The sequence below is a fragment of the Anser cygnoides genome, chromosome 8 (assembly GCF_040182565.1).
Source record: "Anser cygnoides isolate HZ-2024a breed goose chromosome 8, Taihu_goose_T2T_genome, whole genome shotgun sequence".
Lineage (NCBI taxonomy): Eukaryota > Metazoa > Chordata > Aves > Anseriformes > Anatidae > Anser > Anser cygnoides.
The window spans coordinates 20,695,701-20,721,727 of NC_089880.1; the positions used below are offsets into that span (position 1 = coordinate 20,695,701).

At 34.4% G+C, this 26,027-nt stretch overlaps 1 long non-coding RNA gene across 1 annotated transcript in view; it reads right to left on the minus strand.

Annotated features, from left to right (window-relative positions):
- The window catches only part of LOC106034108 (uncharacterized), a 31,742-nt gene extending 20,642 nt beyond the window's left edge, over positions 1-11,100 (minus strand). The window contains exon 1 of the long non-coding RNA XR_001205804.3: positions 10,967-11,100. This is a non-coding gene — a long non-coding RNA (uncharacterized lncRNA). The remainder of the gene's footprint in view (positions 1-10,966) is intronic.
- Positions 11,101-26,027: the final 14,927 nt, after the last annotated feature.

Below are 26,027 nucleotides of genomic sequence, written 5' to 3' on the forward strand. Positions count from 1 at the left end.
GAACTAAATCAAATTTATAATACAACTTTTTATTTGTAGTGTGCAAAATAGCACAAGGAACAAGTTTGCCCTCAAGTGGGCTTCAAAGGCAGATCACACCTCCAGCACACTGGGCAGGTTGAATCAGAGGTTTTTCATTCATGCTGTGATAGGGGTGGAACCAAGTTCTATTAAGATATTGACTTGTCAATCAACTTTTGCTTTCTTTCTAATCAGAAGCATATTAAATTTATTTGATTAGAGGTAAAAGAAAAAAAAAAGCTTAATCCTTGTTTTAACATAAATTAACATTAATACTTGAAAGATTCTGGGTACAAAAGCTATTTGAACTTGATACATTCATGAGGTAATAGAAAGAGAAAGGGCACCTTTAAGCATGTATTTTTCTTAGTTTGCAAAATTTGACAAATTTGATGGTAGGTGCTTTTATTTTTAAAATATATCTGGCATTTTATCAATACCACTGCTTTTCCATCTTGTAAACTAGGAAATTGTTATTTATTTGCCAAATCATCAGAAGGAGTCAATGGGAGAGCTTCAGTTTAGATTGCTGGAGTTTTCAACTCCTGTATACAGACAGCTAGGCAGGTTTATCACACTGAAAGCACAGGAAGGCTATGTGGAGTCAATATTCCATTTCCACTTTCTGTAATGTGAAACCTCTGTGTTCACTTATTATTCTATCAAGCCTTTATTTTTCTGTTCACAGCTCCATAAATTCAATACTCTATGCTTTTAATCTAATTTGTTGACAAGTGAAAATGACCCAGGTTCAAGACAATGCCAGCTAGTTTTTAAAATTACATATTTAAAGCTAAAAAAAGTACTAGGACATGCAATGACTATATAATGGCTGTCTTACTAGTACATAATATTCCTAGTAATTTAATTATAAACATCTGACTGTTTGGTATTTAAACAGGAAAATGGCTGTTTAAACAGGAAAATGACTGTTTAAGCACTATGCAGTTAAAGAATAATAAACCTTCTGGCATATTCTTCAGTCAAAATGTTAGACTTAAAAATAAGATCAAAACAAATTCACCAGCAATGAAAAATTATTCTAACATGAACTGACGCTATATTTCTAAACATGATAGATCTTATCACTCTTATAGATGTGTATTAAAACTAGTGTGTATCAAAATGGATTTAAAAAATTTGTAAAAGAAGCAAAAATATTTTGAATTTGTAATTAAATTTTCACCCCAAAGTGTAAGCTGCTAGTTGATTCATACCACCAGGAATATCACTGATAAAAGATTGTGACAACTTTAAAAGTATAACATAACTGAAAATAAAAAATAGGATCATATTGAATTATGTTTTTCAGAACATAAAGAAAATATGTACATCCTGATGATACTTAGGAACCAAAAGATAGTTTATAAAGTAGGAAAAGATTTAAATGACTTTTTTTGACAGACTGTCACCTCTTTCTTCAACTTGAACACTTACTGTATGAGATAGGTTATGGAAAAATAATTATAAAATTGTATCTGTCTGAGATATATTAACTCTTTAACAGGTGATTTCAGATCATATGAAATTGTGAGTTATCCATAACCAAGCTGTCTATAACTACAGATTCAAGCTATTACGTTCCCCTTTTCAGTGATCAAAAATATTAACACTGAAGTTCTGAAGATAAGAATAGTATGAAATGGTAAATATATATCATCTATATTATATATGCTAAATGATTAAAGGTGCTAAAAAGTTAGAATTCAGCATGTCTTCTTTCATTTCTCATCTCATGGTGGCAAGATAGCACTGTGGGATTAAGAATGAGAGGGGACGGCATAGTATTAGACACCTTCTGCTGTAGGACGTATGGCAAAGGAATAAAGTAAATAGAGGTAAGCATGTTTCCTTGGTGTGTAAATTGCTTTTTCAGTCTTGCACAGGTGCTGTTTGTACTGTTCATGTGGATATGGAAGCAAAAATGTACTATTCTTCACCGGACGGCAGTGGGTGTTTCATAATTTTATTTACCTACGTGTGCCACCTACATACATCATTGCTCTTCCTGTGGTTCTGAATCACAATGTTTCAGTTTGGTGATGAAGAAAAATATGCTGAAAACTACAGCAAGTCTGTAGTACCTTCTTGTTGCCAGAAGTTGTCCAATTAGTAATGACTTGCTAGAGTACATAAGTTCAGGCATTGTTTAAGGTGGTAAACCATCAGAGATTAAAATGAATGGTAGTTTTCCACATGTTAGATATGGACAAATGATGAAGAAAGATAAGTTTTTAATAATTACAGAGAATGCCCACATATCATAGGATGTGTTCAGAGTCCCCTGGACATGCGATCCCCTGACTTGGTTCAGGAATACATCCTTCTTTAATGGAAGAAAGTCATTATTTAGGTCAAAAATCACTAGATTTTCTCTCCAAGGCTAGCAAGTAGTTGACTCACTGTAACAGGAAGCCCAATAATGAACTAATGTATGTACCATATGGATTAGTATTAGTAGAAGTATTAGTTACAGTAGGAATAGTTCAATGGGGCCAAGGCCAGGTGAAAATGGCATATAATATATACCCAAATAAATAACCATAAAACTGATAAATTCAGAAAAAATGGGTATGGTATGTAGCAAGTGATGTGGCCAAAACCAGAGTTAACAGTATGATAAGAACTAGCAGAAGGAAAGGTTAAAGGAAAGAGATGAGAAAAGAGAACATGTAGTAATGAGGAGAAAAATCATGAAGAGGAACTGGGAGGGGAGAGAAAAAGCCTACCTAGCAATGCTTTTGATATAGGCAAATGAACAGGAGCTCTCTACTTCTGATAATTTCTATATTATTTTACCCACTTCCTATTTCTCAAAAGAGGAGCCAGAACATTGTTTTGTGTAAGATCCATTAGTATTACTTTGTTTACCCCCATTTTCTTGAAGAGGGAGAAAAAGGAAATTTTAAAAGTTAAAATCTTATTTTTATTTATTTATTTATTGACGAAATGATACAACAGTTTTGAGTTAAATGAAACTGCTTGAAAAACTATTCTGGACTATAAGAATGGTTGCTCTCAGAGAAGCAAGGATTACTTAATCCTTCAAAAATATTTTCACATAAAAAATTCAAAGTGAACGTACCTTTTACTTTTTCAGTATATGATTTTACAATGTAAAAATTACACCAGGAAACTTAGTCTAACATTGTTTGTATAGACCAGAAGAATCATATTCACCATTTTCAGATGATAAACTATTTAACAACAATTTAATCCAATCTCATAGTCAACCTCTGGAAAAACAACTAACCAAATACTCTATGATAGTTTTCTCAGTGAGGATGATATTTGAAGAAATTCACCTATTTATAAAGAATGAAGATGTCAATTTTAAATCTTAAGCCGCAGAAACAGAAAAAGGAATTTGGAAGTTTGGAAAGGAAAGCGTAGTGAAGAGAAAGAAGTTCCGCATTTACCACAAAAGATCAGGGTGTGGCGAAGAAAGTTGGCAGTAAAAGACTGCAAATCCTTCTATCATTTTGCCAAACTTTATACTTGTTCTAAGAACAAAGCAGTGCTGGAATTTTTGAAGGGTATCTGGTTTCTGTCAAGTGTTTCTGAGGAGGAAAATAAAAAATAGCCTCAGGTCAGAGCTTTGAAAAAGGTATGTTTAAGTTGCTGAGGTATCTTGTGGAGTAATTTCTGATGTTGAAGACATAGGGCAGCTGCAGCATGAAGTTTTACCTTCCTGAAGCTGCAAAAGACAAAGAATGTACATGAAACTGGACCAGAGCAGGTGCATCCAAAGGCTTTGGATGCATCTTACTAACCTCCAGCAAAATTTACATAGTACCGGATAAGGCATTCTGAAAGTGCACGTAACAGCAGCCTAATGGGCATCCAGCACTGCAAGTTCTACAGTGTTATGACAAGTTCCTGATTTTTTGTTGGTTTGGTTTCATTTCGTTGGTTAGCTTGTTTGATTTGTAGGTTTTTGTTGTTGTTGTTTTTTGTTTGTTTTCCATAAACTACTATCTTAAAATAAAAAACAACTCTCATATAATTAAAATAAATAAACAAATAACTTGTGTTCCTACAGACCTCCTCTTATTAAGATTTTTCTTCCTAAAACAGTATTCAAGATTTATATTGTACTTTTGGTTACCAAGTATGTATTTGTCTCCAAAAGTTATTTTTCTATTAATACATTAATGATCATCTGCTGAGTGCTATGTGGAGTTAAAGAAAATTCACTGAGTGAATGGCATAGACGAAAGGACTAAAACAGAGACACACAAAAGCATTAAAAATCTTTTTTCTTTTTTTTCAGAACAAAATAAATACAGTTATTTTTTAACTGCCTGTAAATGGCCTAGCCAGTAGAACTCTGTCGCTTTGAAATCGCAGATGGATATTTGCTTGAGATTTCCAACAAGTATTTTTCCTTTTTTTTTAAAATTATTTTTGCCATGAAGGGATATAATGATACTTAACATCTTGTATCTAGTCTGATGATGAGGAAGTTATTCTGTGAAAACTACAAGTGGGCTGTTTTAGCAAAACTCAAGCTAAAACTTCCAGTCAAGGAAACCCACTAAAGACAATTGTCTCTGCCAAAAAGTAAGTACTTTTATGTAAGTACTTTTATGAAACTTTTTTTTTTGTAATTAATGTGAAAAATGACTCTAAGTTCTTTACAATTGTATGTAATATTTTTGTATTCAGACTTACATTCATTGCAAAGCAATGTATAATCACCCTTTCTTAACAGTTTAATCAAAATGAATAGTATTTTCTGATTTTCATTTAGTTACAGTACAAAAAAAAAAAAAACTCCTCAGCATATGGAAATACCAAAATGATGCCATGTTCACCTCAATGAATATCAGAAAAACAAAAAGTTCTGTGCCATGAAAACACGGGCAATTAGGAAAAGTAGATAAAAAAGAGGTTTGTGGGTAGTGGTACAAGCTTGATTTGACTATGCCTTTGTGTATCTTCAAAGGAGTCATCAGCTAAGGCTGTCAGGCATATGAGAATCCTGTTTTATAAAACAGGATTAAAAGTATATTAAGTGAAGTGTTTTTTAGAAGAAGGTTACTAAGGGGCATAAGAGAGTCTAAGCCACCAGAAAATAGGAAAAATAATTGTTAAACCTATTAAATAGTAATAGGGGTGGAGGGGAATTAGAGAAGAAAAGATGGTCAGAATGACCTGATATTAAACAGGAAAGAAGGATAAGGTTTACTTTAATTAATGTCATGCTTTCTTTAAGATAAAGGTTATGCAATGTCATGAGGAAATACTAATCCATAATTGTTGAATAGAAATGTTAGGAAAACTATTCTAATATTATTTTGATAGAGTTCAGTAGTTACAGTTTGTTCTGACCTCAGGTGTCCCTACCTGCCTCCGAAGAGAAATTACAAAAGCTGACATATTTCTCTCAACTTAGTCATTCTTCTTCTTCTGATGTCTTTCGGGCAGGCAGAAAAACAAGTTACTTTTCATTTAGAGAGGTAAAATGCTACATCTTTCCTAGCCAAATGGGGAAGTTCATTGCTATAGTTCATTGTTATATATTTGCTATCTGCCCAAACCAAAACCCTCTCTGTAATCTTTTATATTTTTTTATGAAGACACTCATTACTGCAAGTAATATTGAGTATCAGAAGTAACAGCACAGTGAGATAACCAGTAGATAATAAATACATAAATGAACAGAAGACTGCTCCCAGACTATTATTTGTTAAGAGTAAAGGTCCCTGCTAGAAACTGAAAGTGTTGAAAGTGTTGAGAGCATTGAGAAAAGTTTGAATCAAATCTCCACAAAGAGGAGCTAAATACTGCAAATCGATAATAATACAAATTACGTAATGAATAGAAGAGAAATTTATCTTAAAACAAAATAACCATAGGCCTCTTCAAAAACATTGTTAATCAATCTCTTTTGTGGATTACACCATATCAGATAAAAACAGGCAAGACAGCCTTTCTAATTAGAATTAATAAGACTTAATAAGCAACAATTCACCAAATAAACTTGGATGTGTACATCAACATAAAATAATACCAAAGAATTGGGAGATTTAAAAAAAAATCATAAAAGGATCAAAACCTTATTTATTTCAGTGTGTAATAGAAAATAAACACTTCTTTCCATGAAACAACTCTTGATTGTCTGAACAGTCAATTCATGCAGCCAGAGTTAATCACCATTCCACTCTATAGGGACCTGATATCTGCTGTATGTAAGTGATCTAAATTGTAGCTCAGATTATCACCAGTTCACAGATAAAGTGTCAATAGACGTTCTCTTCCCCGTCACCCCCCCTGTGGAAGAGTTTCCTATTCCTCTACCACAGAGTATTTGCTAATTTTTTAGTTCAAAAATAAACAGTCTACCTGAACTTAAACAACAGGGCCACATTATTTAGGTAATTAATCCCTCAAAGACAGTCAAATTACTACACTTGCATATTTACTTATTCTCCCACATTCATATACTTATATCACAGTGAAGTCAGGAACCACTAAACTCAGATGAAAAGTCTAGGAAATTGGCTATTTACAACAATCTTAGGGAATCTCAATATCTTTACAAAAATCTGATATCTCCTTATAGAAACAGGGCAGTAATGTTATGTATGCATAATTACTACTTATGCACTAATTCGCTTTCCAATAGATTACGATCTGAATCAAATGAATCATTGCATTACAAACCTTATGGAAACAAACAAAAGATGTGGGGTGGAGGGATGGAGAAAGAAATGATTAAACAGAATCACTAGCAGTATCTCCAGGACCTGAAAATGTAAAGACAATTTCTAATTTCTCACAGGCAAAATTTGTTAAAATTTGTCTTTCGTCAAAAACTCTCTCCTCAGAAATTTCATGGGTTTTGGTGTAATTTCTTTCATCTCCCAAGGATTGAAGGGCTGACATATTTGAAATTTTAATCAAAAGTGAAAACAGAATAATTATTTTTGTTAGAATTGTTTACTATAGAATCCATCTTGGATATTATAGTCAAGTCAGAATGAATCTTAAAGGTGTATCTTTTTTCTATACTTTTTGACAAATTCCACAGTAGTTTATTCTAGATTTCATCATTATTATTCTTTAATTTCTTGAAGTTAATTGCATACTGTGAAATAGTTACTAGGGAAAATTAAAATCTTGAATATAAATCCTGCAGGGAAAAAAACAACTGCTTTCCTTTTCATGTTTTAAGAAACTTTTCCTCTCTTTCATATATTACTGCAATATTTTGTTTGTTTTATGGTGTGAGAAGTAGTACAGTAAGTGATGTTTTATCACTGTTTAATTATGCTAAGGTAGCCCAAAGATGCTACAGTCTTTCAGGTATGAAATCTGAATTAGCATGTGCTCAACATTATAAAAAAGTTAATCACACAAGCATTCATTTACATTATAAATTATTTAGCAATCTTAACCTTATTTAAAATTCTAATGTTTATTACTCTGGTACCTACAGTTATTTTTAATAAAAATAGAAAATTAAATTTTACCCTTAAAATTGTAACAACATTTTTCTTGGGAAAGAAATGAGAGATTTTATAAGGAAGGACACTTCATTGTTAATGATTTCATAGCTAGAAAGGATAAAGCTGTGTTCTTCTTCTATTAGCTTTTCTTATTCAATTTCCCCAAACCTTATGTCTACACTAGTGACCTGAACTATGAGAGGTTATTTACAATAGAATTATCAATACTCTTGAAATTTAAAAAATTCAGAACTCGGTGAATGGCAAAGTCTTATGATCTCATGATATATTTTATATGGTATTTTTTACTGGATGCTATATAATTTCCAGACACAAAGCTTTAAGCTGAAGTTAAGACTGTGATTTATAACAATCCCCAATGAAAAATTATAAAGAACACTACAGTTTAGAGACAGAAAAATGGCCTTTCAGTAAGAAACCGGACTACTAGACTTCTATTCCTAGCTTTTTCTGAGTTTCTGTGCATCCTTGAACAAGCCAGATTGACAGGCATTTTTTTTCTAAGAATAATAATATATATAACTCATTTGAAAGATATAAAGCTTCTTGCATTATTTTCATGATTTATAGTTACAGGTATTATAGGAGAAATTTGGAGGTTTTTGATTTTTCCTCCATCAGTTTAGAGGAATAATTTTGACAAACAACTTACCTGATCAATTTCAATTTTAAAGGTCATTTCACAGTGAAAAGAATCAGAGACTTATGTCCTGGGTTTTGATTTTGATTTCAAAGTTCTGGTCATGTTAACTTCTCATTTTAAGTTATTTGTAGATAATTGAAAATCTGTCAGTCCAGGCTCTGATATCTCCCAGACTGTTTAATATTTTGCTTTTTCATTTCCAAGACATTAGCTTAACCAGATCTTTAAGTTGCTTGTTAACTGTGGTAGCACAGGTATGCAACCCAGTGACTTCTCCACTGTGAGGAATGAGGATCTGTTTAGAATTGCCACTGCCAGTGGCATAATGGCCTAGCAGACTGAGGTTGGACAAGGGTAATAAACAATTTAAAATAATGATGATTACAAATGAAAGATACTGACAACTACAGAGCTTAATATTCAGCAGAAAAAAAAATAAAAAATAATTAAAAAATAAATAAATTAGATTTTCTGACCACAGCATCAGAAATGACACCTCATTAACTAACTTTAGGTTGTTCTTTACCAACAGGTGTGGATTCTTCTCTAGAAACAAAGTGAGTCTCATGTTATAATAAAATGAGAGTTCTTCTCTTATTTGCTCTTGGTCACAAAGAAATCAGATTTCACTATACTCTTTGAGAAGATTCAATTGACTGACCAGGTCAGAGGCTAGATGGTATCAGAGGGGCTTCATGATTTAATATATTTTGTTAACACGTCTAAGAGAATTTCTTTCCCAGTGATCCATAGAAAGATCTTAGGATGATTTTCATGTTGTATGGAGAACAAAAGTTTCTCATTTATTTCAATTAATCCATATTCTACAGAGAAAAAGAGAGTTTTATCTATTCAAGATCACATCATTTCATGAAGACGGCAGAAGAATGAACATATTTTATGGCCCAGTTTATCATCTATGACTTTGACTATTACCTTCTCTGAATTTTAGGTTCACAATGTAACTCTGTACTATTGCAATAAATTATTCATTTCAGGCATGTGTAGATGAGCATGAAAGCTGAATATCCATTACTGAAAAACATCCAATGAGAGATGAGCAAAGTATCATTTTGTCAGATTACAGAGCTCAGTACTTGTTCTCAGGTAGAATTTCCTGAAATAATCAATCATTTGAAGATTAATCCTTATAGGAAGAAATAGCAATTGACAGTAAAGTATAGAGGTCCCTGGATTTCCCTTATGCAATCAGTATTTTTTGGCAGGTATATATAACTCCTACGCCAGATGAAGGTTTCAAAGAGTTTCTAATTCCAGTACACTATCGCTTCTCAGTCTAACAAGTTTGTATGAATTATAAATAAAATGAAATAAAAATATCTTTGGCTTACCCAAAGTGGCTTTGATGGTTTGAGTGACTTTGAGCAAATCACTGAAAACATTTTCATGCTATATTCTTATTGAAACATTTGAATATATATATATTTTTTTCCTTTCTATAAGCCCAAATATGTTATATATTGAACTATGCTTTCCAAACCAAGACTTATACCACTGTTTTGGGCTAAAAGTAATATTTGTTCCTCACTGTCTTCCAGCAATACCTCTATCTTGCCTTTATGGTCCTTTATAGATCCTAAAGTATTGCACAGACACCTTATACTTTAAGACTTAGAAGCTCCTGCTGAACAGAGGAAAACTTGACTGGCAGCATTGGGTATTATTTCCCACTCTCTGAATTTTAATGTGACTATGTCCAGGTGGAAGGACAAGTTTTGATGTTACAAAGTCTGGTAATTGACAAGTGAGGATAACATTTGCTTGATCTGATGCATAAAAAAGAGAAGGGTTTTATTTTAAAGAAAAATACTAGTGTAACCATAATCAAGAGCCAATTATATGTTTCAATTGATTCTAACCAACATAAGTCAATAACAAACAATCTCACTTTACATAAATTTCATCATACCTGGGTGAATGTCTAAATTTTAAATGAAAAAAAAAAAGAGTTTTAAATTTAGATAATCTCTGTTGATCTTTGGAAACACCACTGACTAAAGGATTTATAATGTTCCAATGTTTACAACATTTATACAAGTTATAAAACAGATAGCTTGTAGAATAGTAATTGCTGTTATAAAACCTACCTGTCTGCCCTGTAAGAAATGTTATTAGCATCTGCAGTTGTTCATTACTGATAGTTCAAATTGATAATGAACTGTGTTAACATTTAAAGGAAAAAAGGCCTGTGGATTTCGAAAATACATTTCCAAATATATATTGAGATGAAGTTTTTTTTTTTTTCCTTCCCTGCTTGAATTTACCTGTTTATGAAAATTTACTTCTATTTAGCACAGTAAAGTGTTAAGAGGAAGGGGGAGGGAGGTTCAGCCAGATGTCCTGAGCAGAAACTCTAAACAAAATCCCATGAAATTGCAAACTATACCAGACAGCTGGAAGACACGTGTAACCTCAGTTTGTCAATCTGCAAAATTTTCTAAAATTGTTCTGAAGCTTAAGAGATATTTTTCAATTTATTTATTTATTTATTTATTTATTTATTTATTGTCTAGGCTGCTCAACAGTGGTTCTATTGCCAGCCTAAGACTACAGGAAGCTGAATTAAAACCTCTAATTTAGGCTGCTTTGGAAAACCTAACCTCCAATATTCTGGACAATATTTCCAAAACCAATATTAAGTCCTGTTTACTGAAACAGAAGTATATTAGTATATTATTTGCATAAAAAGCTCCCTTCTTAGTCACTGGTATCTTTCATTATCAGGTAGTACTGTATTTTTTCTTGAGAATGATCTGGAATACAAAAATCTTGTGATTACTTTGCTCCATTTGACATTTTTCCTTACCAAACAGTGAGTGGTTGCAGCAGCAGCCTGGGTCAGGTGTTTGAAGGGCTGGGGAAGTGTCAGGGCCTACCGCCTGACTACCGTGAGGATGCTGCAGAGAACCTTCCAGAACATCTACTTCTGCCTGTCATCAGGGTGTCGCATGAACTGAAGCCAGTCACAGTCAGGTGTTCTCTGCCCAGTCCTGCCACTGGCCTGGGGCCGCTGTGGGGGTGACCCAGAGCAGTTGCTGTGAGGGGCTGCCACAGCACCTGAGGGATGATGGCCCGGCCCTGACAAGTGCAGCCCAGCAGGGACCACTGCGCTCGCTGGCTGCCATCCTCCCTGACTGCCTCAGCCTCCCCTATGGGACAGGTAGGTCATTTGAGGAATTTGGATGCAAGCTGTCTGGAATCTCCCACAGAACGGAGAAGTTGTGCCACTCATTAACACTAAATGTATCCATAACTATAAATGTTTTGATTTTCTGAGCCCTTTTAGTCTGCATGTGGTCAATTCAATCACAAACTGCAACAAGGGGAGAAACATTTACCGTTTTAGGAAAACCAGCCTAAGTAGCCACACTTTGGAACTCGAAATAGTTTGAATAGCATAGAGGGAGGGACAGATAATCTCAGAGTTCTGCTGCAACTAAGACTTTAAACTTCATATATGTATAAGACTTAAATGAGCTAGAAAGCTTATAGAAAAAAGAATCTGTTTCAGGTTTGGTTTGGTTTGGTTTGGTTTGGTTTGGTTTGGTTTGGTTTGGTTTGGTTTGGTTTGGTTTGGTATGATTTTCCACATAAAGTATTAGTCATGCTGTTAATGTAGGATAGGCCTCTATGCAGCAGTAACTTAAGTATGCTGGTAGCTCAAGACATTCACAATCTTTTCCTTGGTAGAGTGAAGTAGAGAGATTTCTTAGGAAGATTATTTCCTTCACCTAGGAATACGTCTAAGATGAATGCTTAAAATCAGAGGATCCAAAAGCTACTGTGATCCCGAAATCTCACGCAAGTGCTGGTGAGGCCGGAGACCCTGATTTGGGAACGTCCCCTGTCCATTTCTACCTGCTGATGCCAGATGAGATCATGCTCAGCCCTGCTGTATCCAAGCTGAGTGGGCCCCAGATAATTGCCAGAGCTTGGGTCTTGCACTCACTCCTGTCAAACCTCCTGTTCTCAGCAGGATGCCTACAATTCTGACAATGCACTTGCTGCAGAGCCCCTGCTGTGCTCAACAGCTTTAACCCAACAGTCCAAGGCAGACACTTCGGTGGTTGTGACAATGCTTTGAGAGTTCCCTTTGAGTCCCCAGTCTCAGAGCTCAGAGATTTTGCACAAAGAGTAATTTCCCTTGAGTGACTTCAGTGACTTTAGTTCTTATAAGCAGTGGGCTTCTCTATCTAAATGTGGGTTTGGACTATCACAAGGCAATGCTTTAAGTAGCATTACTTTAATAAGTCCTTTATTCTGCCTGCCTTGTTCCTAAGGAGAATAAATTTTGTATCCCTACTTGAAAGCACCATTTGTATTTATTTTAAGTAGATCAAAGTCTGCATAAATATCTTATTCCATTTATTAAGGCAGTTGAATTTATTGTTATAAAAATATGTTTTTACAGTTACCAGACTGTGTCTTCTCATGATCTGACCTATCATGTAGTCAGAGGATCAGGTTAACATTCCTCCATACATCTTTCATCACTCCAGGCAACTTAGGTGAAATTCAATGCAGTCATATGATATGAGTTTTCCTTGCGTACTTTTTAAAGCTTGATAAATTCTGCAAAAAGAGCTTTGCTGGACTATCACTGTGGTGAACATTTGTTTGTGAAGACAGAAATTGTACATTGATTTCTTCAGGATTCCATTTTATCTGCATGTTGTCAATTAAAGTTCTATGTTCCTGAAAACCCTTTCTGATGAATGAGATCAGGTTCTGTTTGTTTGGCTGCTTAAACTTATTATCTATATCTTATTCAAAATAATAGTCAACTTACTTATTCTTGGTTGGATAGGATGGGGGCGGGGGGGTATGATATTGTTATATTTCTGGATTGCATGTTGGCTAGAAAAAAAGGATAAACATTTCCTACAAAATGTATTGCAACTGTGATGCCACAAGTTTCTGCTATCTACCCTATGCTGTTGCTTGAACAGGAGTTTTTGTCAGTATAAAAAATATCCTGGTGGTGATTTAGTTTGTTCTGACATTTAATGGCAATATCTAAAGGACACTGTATCATCTGAGCTGTATAACAAAGGCAACAGAATATGGTCTTCTTTCCACCCTGGTCTAGAATTTAAAATTTCTAGCAAAGGAAGGTGTCAGCAAGCAGTGATGCTGGAGTTGCTCCAAAAAGGAAAGCAAACTGGAGTCAAGAGGCACAGCACAGGTTGAGCTGTGCTGCCTGCCGTGGCACAGCCCCCAGCTATGCCAATGGGGCAGAGCTGATGACACTAAGTCATTGCAAATGGTGTACTCAGAGGGCCCTGTTGTAAGGTATTGTGCAACAACTAAAGAGTTTCTAGGCTATGTTTAGTTGTTTGGGGTTTTTGTTTGTTTGTTTGTTTGTTTTTGCTGATTGGTATCCATTTGCAAAGAATCCAGGTGCCACAGACATTTCTATACTACTATTTCTTCTTTCTGTGAGAGAAATAATTAATAATAATTAAACTAGTATGAATAGTAATTATTCTCTGAACATTTTGTCGGTGCAACCTAAGAGTTGCACTATCACTTACTAATGCAGTATAAGCAACAGCTGAAATGCTAATTCAATATACTTCCTGTCTTGGACATTTCCCTGAAACCTCTTCTTAAATTATATGAGTTGATGTGACTTTGGTGTTGTGGTTTTTTTTGTTTGTTTGGTCTTGATCCGCTTGACTTCAACAGCATTTAGCAGACAGAAGTCTCCAAGACAGTAGAATACTTTGTTTTCTGGAAGTAAAAGTGACCATAGAGAAGGCAAGTTTTCTAAGATTCTTCCCAGTGCACACATACATCAAGAGAAATTACAGACTGATTTGTCGTTTTATAATGCGTATATTTTTGTAAGAGTCATTTCCTAGCCTCACCCATCAAGGTACACAGCAATGATCTAGGTAACCTACACTGTAGACTGTTGTGGTAACCTTTGATGTATGTATTTCCGTATGAAGGGGAAGGTAAATTTTATCCATGCCCTTAGGGATTTCTGGTTTTGTTTCCTTTTTTCCCCCATTTGCAAATTTTGTGGTGAACAGATCCCACCATCTGCTTTTGCTTATTTTAACTAATCAGCCAGGAGATGTTGCTGTAGACTCCCACAGAATAATCAATAAAAGAGGCCTAGATGGTCAGCCATGTGGCATGCTGGCTAACAGTCAACTTCTTTCCTTATTAACACAAATAGTCTTTGGATTTCATATTAATCCCTCTTGAGAACTAACTAGATGAACTTGCTTTAGGGAAGAGCTTGTAAGGATACTGATTTTTGCTGAAACTGTTCTGAGGGAAAAGTTAGTATCTACTGTGAAAACAGTTGCCTAGCAGGCAATCAGGAACAAGATGTTCTATATTGTCATAGAAGGTATGTTTCATACACCAGTCATGACTCCTAGCTATACAATGCTGAGACTTGATGTGCACTGAAATTGTTCAAAAACTTAAGTTGTTATACATTGCAGTAAACTGTAATGCATCACAATAATTGCCTAATCAATACTAGTTCCTCTGGTATCTTTTAAACAGTATTAATCACCATGAACTCATTTGTTTTTAATGCAGATGTTGCAAGTGTTTCAATTGGATTTCCACTGTAACTGAGGATTAATTACTTTGGCTAGACATTTGTGCTAAAGTATTACCCAGTAAGCACACATGTAGAAACAATAAAAATAATGAAGTTAAGAACAGAACAGGTTTCTTTGTTTGGTTGTTTTTTAAAAAAGTAAAACACAGGTTTTGCTTTATAAGTCAACATTTTAAAAAAGATGTATGTGTTAAGCAAAAAAAAAAAAAAAAAAATTGTTATCTTTGTGTGAAAATAAAGGAAACGTAACCCCACCTCTTTTCTACAGTATCCGTCCAGATATTCTTCTCTACTGTGCTGGTATGGCCTCACCTCAAGTATTGTGTACACTTTGGGGCACCACAATACAAGAAAGACATAAAAAGACAGAGAGAAACTCCAAAAGACGGTGAAGTGCCTAGAAGGGAAGAGGTATGAGGAGTAGCTGAGGTCACTGGGTTTGTTCAGCCCAGAAAGGAGGAGCCTGAGGGGAGGCCTCATGGCGGCCTGCAGCTTCCTTATGAGGGGAGCGGAGGGGCAGGCGCTGAGTTCTGCTCTCTGGGGACAGCGACAGGACCCGAGGGCATGGCATGGAGCTGGGACAGGGGAGGGTCAGGCTGGGTGTTGGGAAAGGGTTCTGCACCCAGAAGGTGGTCGGGCACTGGGACAGGCTCCCTAGGGCAGTGGTCATGGCACTGAGCCTGCTAGAGTTCAAGAACTGTTTGGACAGTGCTCTCAGGCATAGGGCCCTTTGTGGAGTCAGGAGTTGGAGCTGCTGATCCTTGTGGGTCCTTCCAACTCAGGATGTTACGTGATTCTATTCTATGATTTTATGATTCAGTATTTATAAACTGCCAGAAAAGTTCTATATTCATTAAATTATCTTTTCACTTAGCTTTAATGTTCCTGAATAGTTTTATCTTTCATGTGCCTTACGTGGGTACCTAAAAACTGTTTAAGACTCCAAGATACCTGGTACCAAATCCAAAAGTATATTTCCTGAGATTACCTGATCACAGAGACATGTCAGCTACACAGCATTTCATTGAAAGAAAAAAGAAAAAACATAGAATGTTATATTATCTGGAGATATTATTTTATCATTTTTTTTTAATTATCTGAATACATTTTCAAAATGTGTGTACCCAAATGTACACTCACGCTTTGTGGCACTGTGCATATTGAAATTAAAAAAAAAAAATGCTACAGCTAAACAGGAAATGCTACAGCTACAAAATATTTAGGGTCTGCCTCGTTAAGTAGACTAGTCTTTATCGTAATTACAATATTTTTTCTGCAAAAAGATAATACTTTAGATAGCATTTGTTAACTTCATTTTTATTTTTTTTAGAACTGCCTTGAAACTTAAAGCTCTTGGTTAGTATTCAGGATAATAGGAAAGGTTGGCATGTTTAGATAGCATCATATATCAAAACATTTAATTTTTAAGTTTCCAAGAAACCTGCTTTGACTAATTCTAATTTGATATTGCTTTTTGTCCAGCTGGGTCTTTCAGTGACATTTGATGCTATCAATTAAGTAATCCTTCTTGATCAAGTCTTTTCTGATCCTCTGTCATGCAGTTTTAAACCTGATTTGATTCCTAGTATCACTTCTCTCCCAGATGTCTGTGTTAATGTTTTTATCTGATCAGGTCTTCGTCTTTCACTCTGCTATTCAATTTCCTATTTTTTTTATTTTTTTTTTTCTGAATAACTTCTTATTGTTTGCCCACATAGTACTTCCTAAACACAAAATTTAAAAATGTAATTTCTTGGATATTTCTTGTATATTTTCTTCTATAATATTAATTTTGAATATTTTTCTTAGAATATTCATAATCCCATTTTTCATGATCAGGATAATTAAGAAGCTGCAGCTAATCTTAACCAGTAATAGTTTCTATAATTCAACGCTTTCAGCTTTGGAAATGTGGATGATTAAATTTTGTCTAGAAATCAAAATAAAGCTTTATGTGAGGAATAGCAAATAATAAGAAGAAAAACCCAGGAAAGACATAAATAAATAGTGGTAACATTTTTTACTGACTACTCTTTACATATTCATTTCTATCTCCAACCTGAAGAAATGGAAAAACTTGGCCTTAATAGGAATTGATGGCCAAAAAATAGTAAGAATTTAAAATGAGATTGTTTTAGAGGGCTTAATTGATTTCAGATTATGTGTTACAATTGTTTTCCCTTAAGTGCTTTTGCTATTCAAATTATTTCAGTACTTTGGAAAAGCATTTCCCTTATGATCTTGGAATATTGTTACATCAGGCCACTGCAAACACTTTAAAGTGAAACGAATATGTGCACTGATTTTGTTTGACAGCACTTTTCTTTTTTTTTAATCCTGTCCCCTTTATTTGCATATGGAGCACAAGAATTTCATGCCAAAAATGTTTTAGAAAATTAGTGATTTTCGTGGAATATTAGAAGATACTCAGGGTGATCAGATTCTGAGCTTGTAAATGTAAATATTCATCCTGAAAAACTGATTTTTAAGGGCTCCAATCAGAGAACAAACATCCTGTGTAATTCATGTATCTAATCAAAGCTAACCAACACAGCCTGAATTTCAAATGTCAAATGTTTGCAGTAGGCAAACAACACACATAATCTTCATCTGTGCATATTCAAAGAATCTCTCATTGAATCAAACATGAGTTACAAAAAGAAGTGATATTCGTCACGGTATTTACTCAGCACTTGTGAGCAACACAGACAGCTGCATTACCAGGTTTCCGGTGTTTGTTTCAATTGATCAATGTCACATTAGCAATTTTTCTTAACACTTTTCTTATCAACAATTTCTCATTAAGAATATTATCCTCATGGCAGTAAATATGACAATTAGAGAGACAAATCTTTCATTTGAAAATATGCCCTGTCAATTCTCAGTAATTCAGATGCTCATACATTCCAGTTAACGTCTCAAATATATTTTGTTTCTCATCTAACATACTGAAATTTTAAAGCACTAGTGTATTTTAGGGTGGATTTTTTTTTTTGCATTTCAGTTTAGCTGCCTTAGTTTATCCACATTATTCTTACAGTACTTTATGTCCATTTACAGTCTAATTTTGATGTCAGTCTATTTTATTATTGCACCACCCCTTGAATCTCTCTATTGGCTCTTATTAAAATACCCCACTGATTTAAAGATCTCGTTACTTACCAGAGTACGTTCTGACTCTCTGACCTCTTCATGCTCCTTGGTGGTGACTTCAGTTAATTGCATGATTATCAGATGATAATGTGGTAGCATTAAAATGAATTAGCATGTAATTACTGTTGTTCCCAAGGGAGACAGAGTACTTCAAATAAAACTGTACATGTTATTTCATGGAAAGCATGAAGCAGTGTATTTCCAAAGGTGTTCTTAGATATCCACAGCTCTTGCTTTCTACAGTATGTCCATGGTACAAAATCCTAGAGGAGGTTTGGAAATAGCTGATGGACATCTGCCTTTGAATCTTAGGTAACTCATGTCAGTTTTAAGCATCTTTAATTTTTTTTAAGTATTTAATTAATTGATTTCGTATGATCTCATTTCGGTTGTCATTCATTCCCTTTGGTCTTTGTTTACGAAAAATATTAACAAGATTAAACATTACTGACCCCATGAAATTTTTTTGTTCAACTAATCAAATTTAACTTATTAAATTTGAATATGAAACAACAGTTTAAAAATACTAATGTTTGAGCAATGTTTCATATCTTGAGCTATGACTATGAAGATGCTACAAGCAGAAGGATGTTTAATTTATGGAATATATTATTAATTATATCTCATTTGTTCCTCTGAAGAATTTAGCTTTTAGAAGTCCCAGTGTCAAGATGTTCTTATGCAGGATTATCTCAGAGGAATCCCTTCTATTTTAAATAGTCACTATCCAGAAAATCTGAGTCCTTACTTCAGAAAAGTACTTTGTGAACATTATAGGAAAATATGATAAATTCTAAATTGTTAAGCACATAGTAATTGTGTGCTGTTACAGGTAATATACACGAAATGCACTGTTCTAAACTGTTAGTAATAATGAAACAATAGTCTGTCTGATATTTTTTGTCAGCTACATTACATTTTTTGGTGTCTTTTCTACATGTGCTACTTAGGTCTTTAGCCATGTTATAGATCAGATTAGTTAAAATATTTTATCAGTGAATGCGGAAATAGCTAAAATTATATCTATCTATACCAGTCCAGGATCTCACTATTCCACATTTGTATCAATAGTCCATAAATATCTTAGGAAGATTTCAGAAGGGTATTCATTATTTATTATTTTCATTTTTATCTTTCTAGAAAAACATACAAGATGGATTGATGACTTTCAGAAACTCGATATTCCCAAATTATATATTGCTTCTTCTAGGGTGCACAAATTCTTCTTCTGATGAGTTTAGCTATTTTGAATCTATGGTTTTAACACAAAAGTTAAACTGAGTTTCTGCTGAAGGTATGACATTTTTCACTGTATCTCTTCCTGCTCTTTGAAAGAGAAAGTTTGTATGTGTTTTTTTTTTTGTTGTTGTTTTGTTTTGTTTTGTTTTTTCTTTCCATCTATTTGTAAGGCTTCCCTCCAACCTTGTTTATGTGGAGTTCCGTAGCCCTTCTCATATTATTCTCATATTATTCCTTATTTTACCTATATTTGGGATGTCTATCTGTTCCTTTCTCCTTTCTCTTGCATGTCATGCATACACTGTTATGAAAGTGTTACAGACTTTACTTTTCATATATTATTGGTATATTATTGTTTCATATATTAGGTATATTATTGTTTATTATTTACAGTCTCCACAGCATAATGCTATGCATTTATCTTCATAACAAATGGTGGACAAGTAACTAAAATTTATAGAAGTTCTGTCAAGAATACCAATGTTTGTTGCATATCAAAAGCAAATTGAAACAAGCCCACCAAAAAAAAAAAAAAACTTTTTTTTTTTCCAGAGATTCCTAACACTGAAAAAGGTGAGAAGAAAATGGAAAATACCGTCTTTGTACCAGTTTATAGTCACAAATATTATTACTCAATTGATATTATAGTCATGAATGATAGAGTAGATAGTGGAAGCTTGGAGCCTCGATTTCATCACTGCAGAATGCATGTCTTTGCATTTACTGATATTCCTAACTTGGGCAAATATAAGTGAGAATTCTGCCAGAACAATATCAGCTTCACTGACCTAAAAAAGGGGGGGGGGGGGGGGGGGGGGGAAGTTATTTTAACTCATTTTACTGAAGTAATGATTAGGAGGTTTGGGTATGCAAGTATGTTTATAAGAAAAAGTGTAAAAGAGTAAATGTAATCTATTTCCTTGTGTATAAATAACATATTTCATGATACTTTGTAAACTTTACCTACAAACTTGTAATTATTTCTCTTTTGAGTGCTATCTTCTTGAACAATCTTGCCCTGAGAGCAGTAAAACGTACTAATCTTTTTTTAGAAATCTATTTTTGTTGGGAATATTTGCTCCCAAATATTCTTAAAGAATTGTTCTTTCCTGTTTATAGAAAATTATTAGATCACTGCATCTTGAGAGAGTTTTCTGATAAACACGGTCTTTTTGGTTCTTATCACACACAGTGCAGCTGATGCTGGAATGTTGTATGCATACTTGAATGCTGTATCATTTTTATCAGTTTATATACATCAAGAGAAAGAGTTTGAATGCATTTTAGGAGCAGCACAGATGGGAATTAGCAAACAAGTGTTTAGAGAAATATCATAGTGTTTTGTAGGTATAGATTCATCTATCGTGTCTGAATCTCACTGGTCTGATTTTCTCTCACCATAGCACAATAAACAGAACAGTCATGCAGACTGAAAGGGCTTTTAAACTAGAAAAGAACTTTTAAACTAGAAAAGAGTGGCATGTTCAGAAGTTGCATCTCTAGCCTCCAGATCTGTCACTGAACTCACCTGGGATGAACTGGATACCAAGCAGTGAAAGCTTTGTTAACTACACACAGCTGAATAGTTGTGCCAGTACCTTAAGGAAGCTTAGAATCAGGTATCAAAGCGCTATCTTTAGAAGGGAATCAATCGAAAGCCTCCTGCTTGCCAAGTGTTTATTCTTAGCAAAAAACATTGCTTTGAGGACAGGGTTGTTTATGTTGCCACTAATTAAATAACTGTCTATGTGATTTTGCCTTTATGCCTTTGTTGAACATTTGGATGTAAGTGTAAAATTGTAAAACCATGTAAAATTAAACATGAGCTGAGAGTTCCCTACTATTCTAAGAGTATGTAGGCCTTGCGATGAGTAAGTATGCCAGTGAATTCTAAAAGTCTGATGGGAGGACTGACTGGAAATTATGGTTAGTAAGGCTGAATTTGTATGTCTATTTACCTCTTAGAATGTTCAGCTGCTGATAGTGGTGGATGATTTTTTCCTATGTTCATTTCTTCATCTCATTGCCCATCAAAGGAAAACACGCATTTCAATGTATTTTATTTTAAAAGTTTGCAATGAAATAATATTCAAGTATATCAAAGGTTCATATGTTATTGGCACATTCCATGAGAAAAAGAACTGCATCAGTTTAACAGAACTGATAATGCTCCACAAATATTCAATACATCCTACAGAGTTCATTACAAAGGTCATTCTTGCTATAAAGTTGTCTTAAAAAATCTGTACCAAGGATATAGTTCATGACTAACCAATTTTAGAATGGTTTTGAAAATAGCTATCTTATTTCAGTAGTATTTAATTATTGGATAGAAACACTTGTAAGTGTTTCTCGAAAAATTTGAGTGAGCATTTCATATGCTTAGTATTAGGTGAATAGAAGATTAGGGATCTATGGAGAGCTGTTGGACATACCTTGCCCAGAAGATATCTGTTATATCCACAGCTGGATATTTGCATGAGCTCTTACCTAGTTTGTACACAGCATTTTCAGTGACTTTGCACAGAGAGCAGCAAATGTTTCCTGTGTCAGCTGAGATTTTCATGCTAAAGTCAATCCATTGCTTCTAAATTGCATCTGCCTAGATGGGATTGGAGGGGGTGTGTGAGGAAGAGGATGCTGTTAAAGATTCATTACATCTACAGTAAAAAGCATATGGAGGCCATGCTATGCATTCTTTCTTTCTTCTCTGAGGGAGTATTTCCAATGCAGTCTATTTTCCCTGTGTTATATTCTGTTAGTTCATGCCACACACAAAGCAGATTTATGCTGTAAAAAGGGGGAAAGGTAACAAACTTAATGACAACAACATCAAGATGAAAATCCGTTTTTGATCAAAGATACAAGAAAGAAATCAACAAAATACCCAATGGAGGCAAGCAGTAATATGAAGTTCAAAAATCTGAGGTTAATATACCTCCAGGCAGTAGCCCACTTATGGATTTTGAAGATAGTCAGGCCCAAATGTTGCTGCTTATCATAGTAACTACCAGAGATAATGTCAGAATTCTGTAACAGGCACTGAATAGGAAAAAAAAAAAAAAAAAAAAAAAAAAAAAGAAGGCTAGAAAGCAGATAGAGGAAACAGAAAATTGCTTTACAATTTCAAAAACTACATTATACACTAGAAAAATAATATAATTTTTCACACACATGCCAGTAATGTGCTGCTGCAGTATAAAATTTCAGAGATGATAGAACAGTTAAAAGCAGATACACATTTAGAACAGAGATGCCAAATGGATATACTAGTTTTTCCTTTGTTTTTATCTGTTAGTTGATTTAATATGCTGCCTAGCTCTCTAGTTATTTTATAATCTTTATTTCATTTAAGAAAGAAAAAGGAGGGAGAAAAAAAAGATCAGAAAAATTCCTTTCAGACAGGCAACTCAAAAATGATCTCATGCTCAACATTAGATAATCTATTCAGCTTTCTGGTTATGGCACACTTGGCAGCATCTTTTGTAACAGCCACCTTACTGCAGCATTCCTGATTCTCTGTTCAAAAGAAGCTTAACAGGCATCTTGTTAGATTTTTGGTTTCTTGAGGATGCTCAGGTAGCAGAATAGGCGAAGGTTACCTTTTTTATTTGTGTTTTCCGAGAAATGATGATCACTCTTGTTTTTGTTGTCGTTGTTCATCTGTTTTTTGTTGTTGTTTGGCTGGTTTGGTTTTGTTTCCCAAGAGACAGATACTGTGGCAGTGGCGTCTTTTTCTTTCTTTCTTTTTTTTTTTTTTTTAATTCCTGATGTATTAAGTTAGAATGCTACCCTTTATCTAATGCTGTATTTTAAATTCACTGGAAGCCTACAGAGTGTTCATTAAATGACTTTTGATGTCTTGTTTTACTAGCATCAAATCAGGACCCCAGTGCTTGTCTCTCTTAAGCGGTGGTGACAGAATGGCCTACACTACAGTCATGGTTTGCTTCACTGGGTGTCCATGTTTAGTGTGCCTTCCTCTGAGCAGCAGTGTGCTTATAGCAGTGCAACTGGCACCCTTTTCAGTATTTTGATCTCAGTCTTGAACTGCATTTCTAGAATTTTCTGGCAAATAAACACTTGAATAAAAGAACTTACAGTAGTGGACTATTGATGCAAGATTGAATACCTCAGAAATCTGTGATTCCCACCCCCGGTGCCCCCCCCCCCCCCCCCCCCCCCCAAAAAAAAAAAAAGTCACTGAAATGTGATTTGCTGCTTTATCTAGTGTTTTGATTACAGTTTGGAGATTATTTGGAATCAAAAAATTTTCATAAGCTTCCCTGACTTTTTAACTTATACTTCATCCTGGCATTTCAGAGCCCAAACCTGATGAATTCTAATGCGACTTCCATCTTTTTATCCCTTTGATTAGGGTTTGAGTTATGAAATGGGTACCTTTTCCATAAAGCATACTTCATTCTGAGTTCTTTTTCAATGGTCCATTCACAGGGATATGAAAGGATTTTTAAGTATAGTAAGTACTTTAAATATTGTAATTATTCTGTATATTTTCAGTGCTTGGATCCACTTCAAAATTAAAAAAAAAAAATACAAAACTCCTTTATTTATTTATTTATTTACTGCTTCTTACTTCTTCCATCTGACACAAGTAGTACGTCTTAATTGTGCATCTGTGGTGATAAGAAAAGAATGAAAAGAAGATGCAAACTAGTAAAACTAAAAAAATATGTATCAAGCTATTTTTCTTTGGTCAGTATCAAATCTCAAACAGTAGTAATTAATTCTCCCAAGCTCACATGTAGAATACTGACACTTTCATTGTCTGCATACCTAAAAAGGACAGGTCTCAGTCCACTGAGGCAAAGCTGGGATGCAGATTTCTTATATTCCAATTCTCAACTTTTTAAGATTTTGTTTGTTTGTTTGTTTGTTTGTTCCTTCTTCTTTTTCATTAACAACTAGCACCTTCTTTATTCCCATCAGGAGCTAAGTCTAAATCCATTAAATTCCATGAAGTTGGTGCTGGTCTTAGCATCTATCATCAGAGAAAAGCTGATAATACCTTTAGGGCTGAGCCCACAGTTGTAATGGTAGTTTTTCAACAAATGTTTGATGTTTCCTGCTTCACTGTCAGTTACTGGCAACAACTAAGAACATTGTCTTGTCTAGGTGAACCATTCTCAGTTATGAAAATCAAAATATCCATAAGGAATAATATGCACGTGAGAACTAGAGCAGCATGGAAAGGTTTATAACCATATATGGCCTGATATGTGTGTTGTCCATCAAGGTGAAAGCAGAACAATTCAGTCCTGGAAGGATTTTTCCCGTGAGGCAGTATTTCTTTCCTGAATAAATAATTCTGAAGATTTCTGATCTTCTGTTCCCCTAAATCTCTCTACCAAGCATATGAATATTTGAGAAATAGTTTCTCTCTGCCTGTTAAATGACCTACTTAAGCTCCACTGTCATCCTCAGCTCTATGAGGAACATTATAGAGGTCATTTCTCCATACATCGTATAAACTTGGAAAAATGAAAACCACAGCAAAAGAATCTTTTTGTCTTTTTAATGAAGTTATTTACCCTAGTAATAATGCAACTGCAATAGCAAGATTCGAGTTCCTGACTGAAAAATGATTTGGTTAAGAAATCCTTCAGCAAATTCTTGAGCCACACGAACTTGATTGTCATGAAATGTTTAGCTATAAATTGAAATTCGTGTTAAGTGTGAAGCTCTAAGGATAACAGCCTTGAGGAAAGGAAGTGTCTCATGAGATATAGACCAAAACTACCTGGGCCACTGTCTACTACATCCTGGAAGTGCCAATAGAGAGTCTTCCAGGGAACTATAGCCCTGACTAGTGGCTCTAACAGGAACTGGTCCAGGCAAGGGATGCTTGACTTTTGACAACTGGTGAATGAGTTCCAAACCAACAGAGTAGAAGGGGGAATCATCCAGAACTGGGAAAGTCCTGTTCTGTAATATTTTACAGTGTAATGAATATATCTGTAGGATGCTTTTTCAAACCTATTATATATATATTCATGCAAATATATAAAATCAAAACAAAACAAAACAACAAAAACAAACAAACAAAAACTTTGGCTTCAAGAGCACTGTAAAATTGGTGTCAGAAACCTAGGAGATGTTAAATCACTGCCAAAGGTTACTCTTTTTGGGAAAAAAAAAAAAAAAAGGGCAAAATCTTCTTTTTTGGTGTGTAATGTCATAATGTTGAGAGGTTTGTGTAGGGCCAAGCTCCCAGATCTTTAACACTAGCTATCACTAAAAGCATAAAGGTGAACCCCAGCACTCCAAAAGAAATGGTTTTTATTTTTCTGCTGCAATTCAAATCTCTCACCAATAGATCTACAAAGAGGTAAATGCTGTTACAACCATATTACCTGCCTCATCTAAAATAATTGTGTTTCTGTAAACATCATCAAAGAATTTTCTACTTGTTCAGCAGCTTTCATTTTTCTTCTGTTATCATCAATGAATCTTGAGACCTGAAAAAAATGGTGAAAGTCTGAAATATAGTAACAGAACTGTAATTTTAGCAGGAAAAAAAATGTTAAATTCAAATACATTCGCTAAGCCTTTAAACGTATTTAATATAATTAATTAAAACTGAGGCAGATAAAATCTCTAGTAGCACTGGTAATGTTTTCTTTCTCTTCCATTCTTTGAACAGAAGAAAAATAATTTAGCAATTTTGTTTCTGGTGTCTGATTTATTATCACAATCTGTTTTTCCAGAGCATTCTGCTCTCAATCCTGGTATATGTTCCTTATTAGTAAGCTGAAGTGGAATTTTACAAAACAAAAAATCCTAATATGGCCACTTGCATAGCACCTGTCTCTTGAAATTCTATAATATAAACCCTACAGATTCTGATGGAAACCTAAACAGAATACAG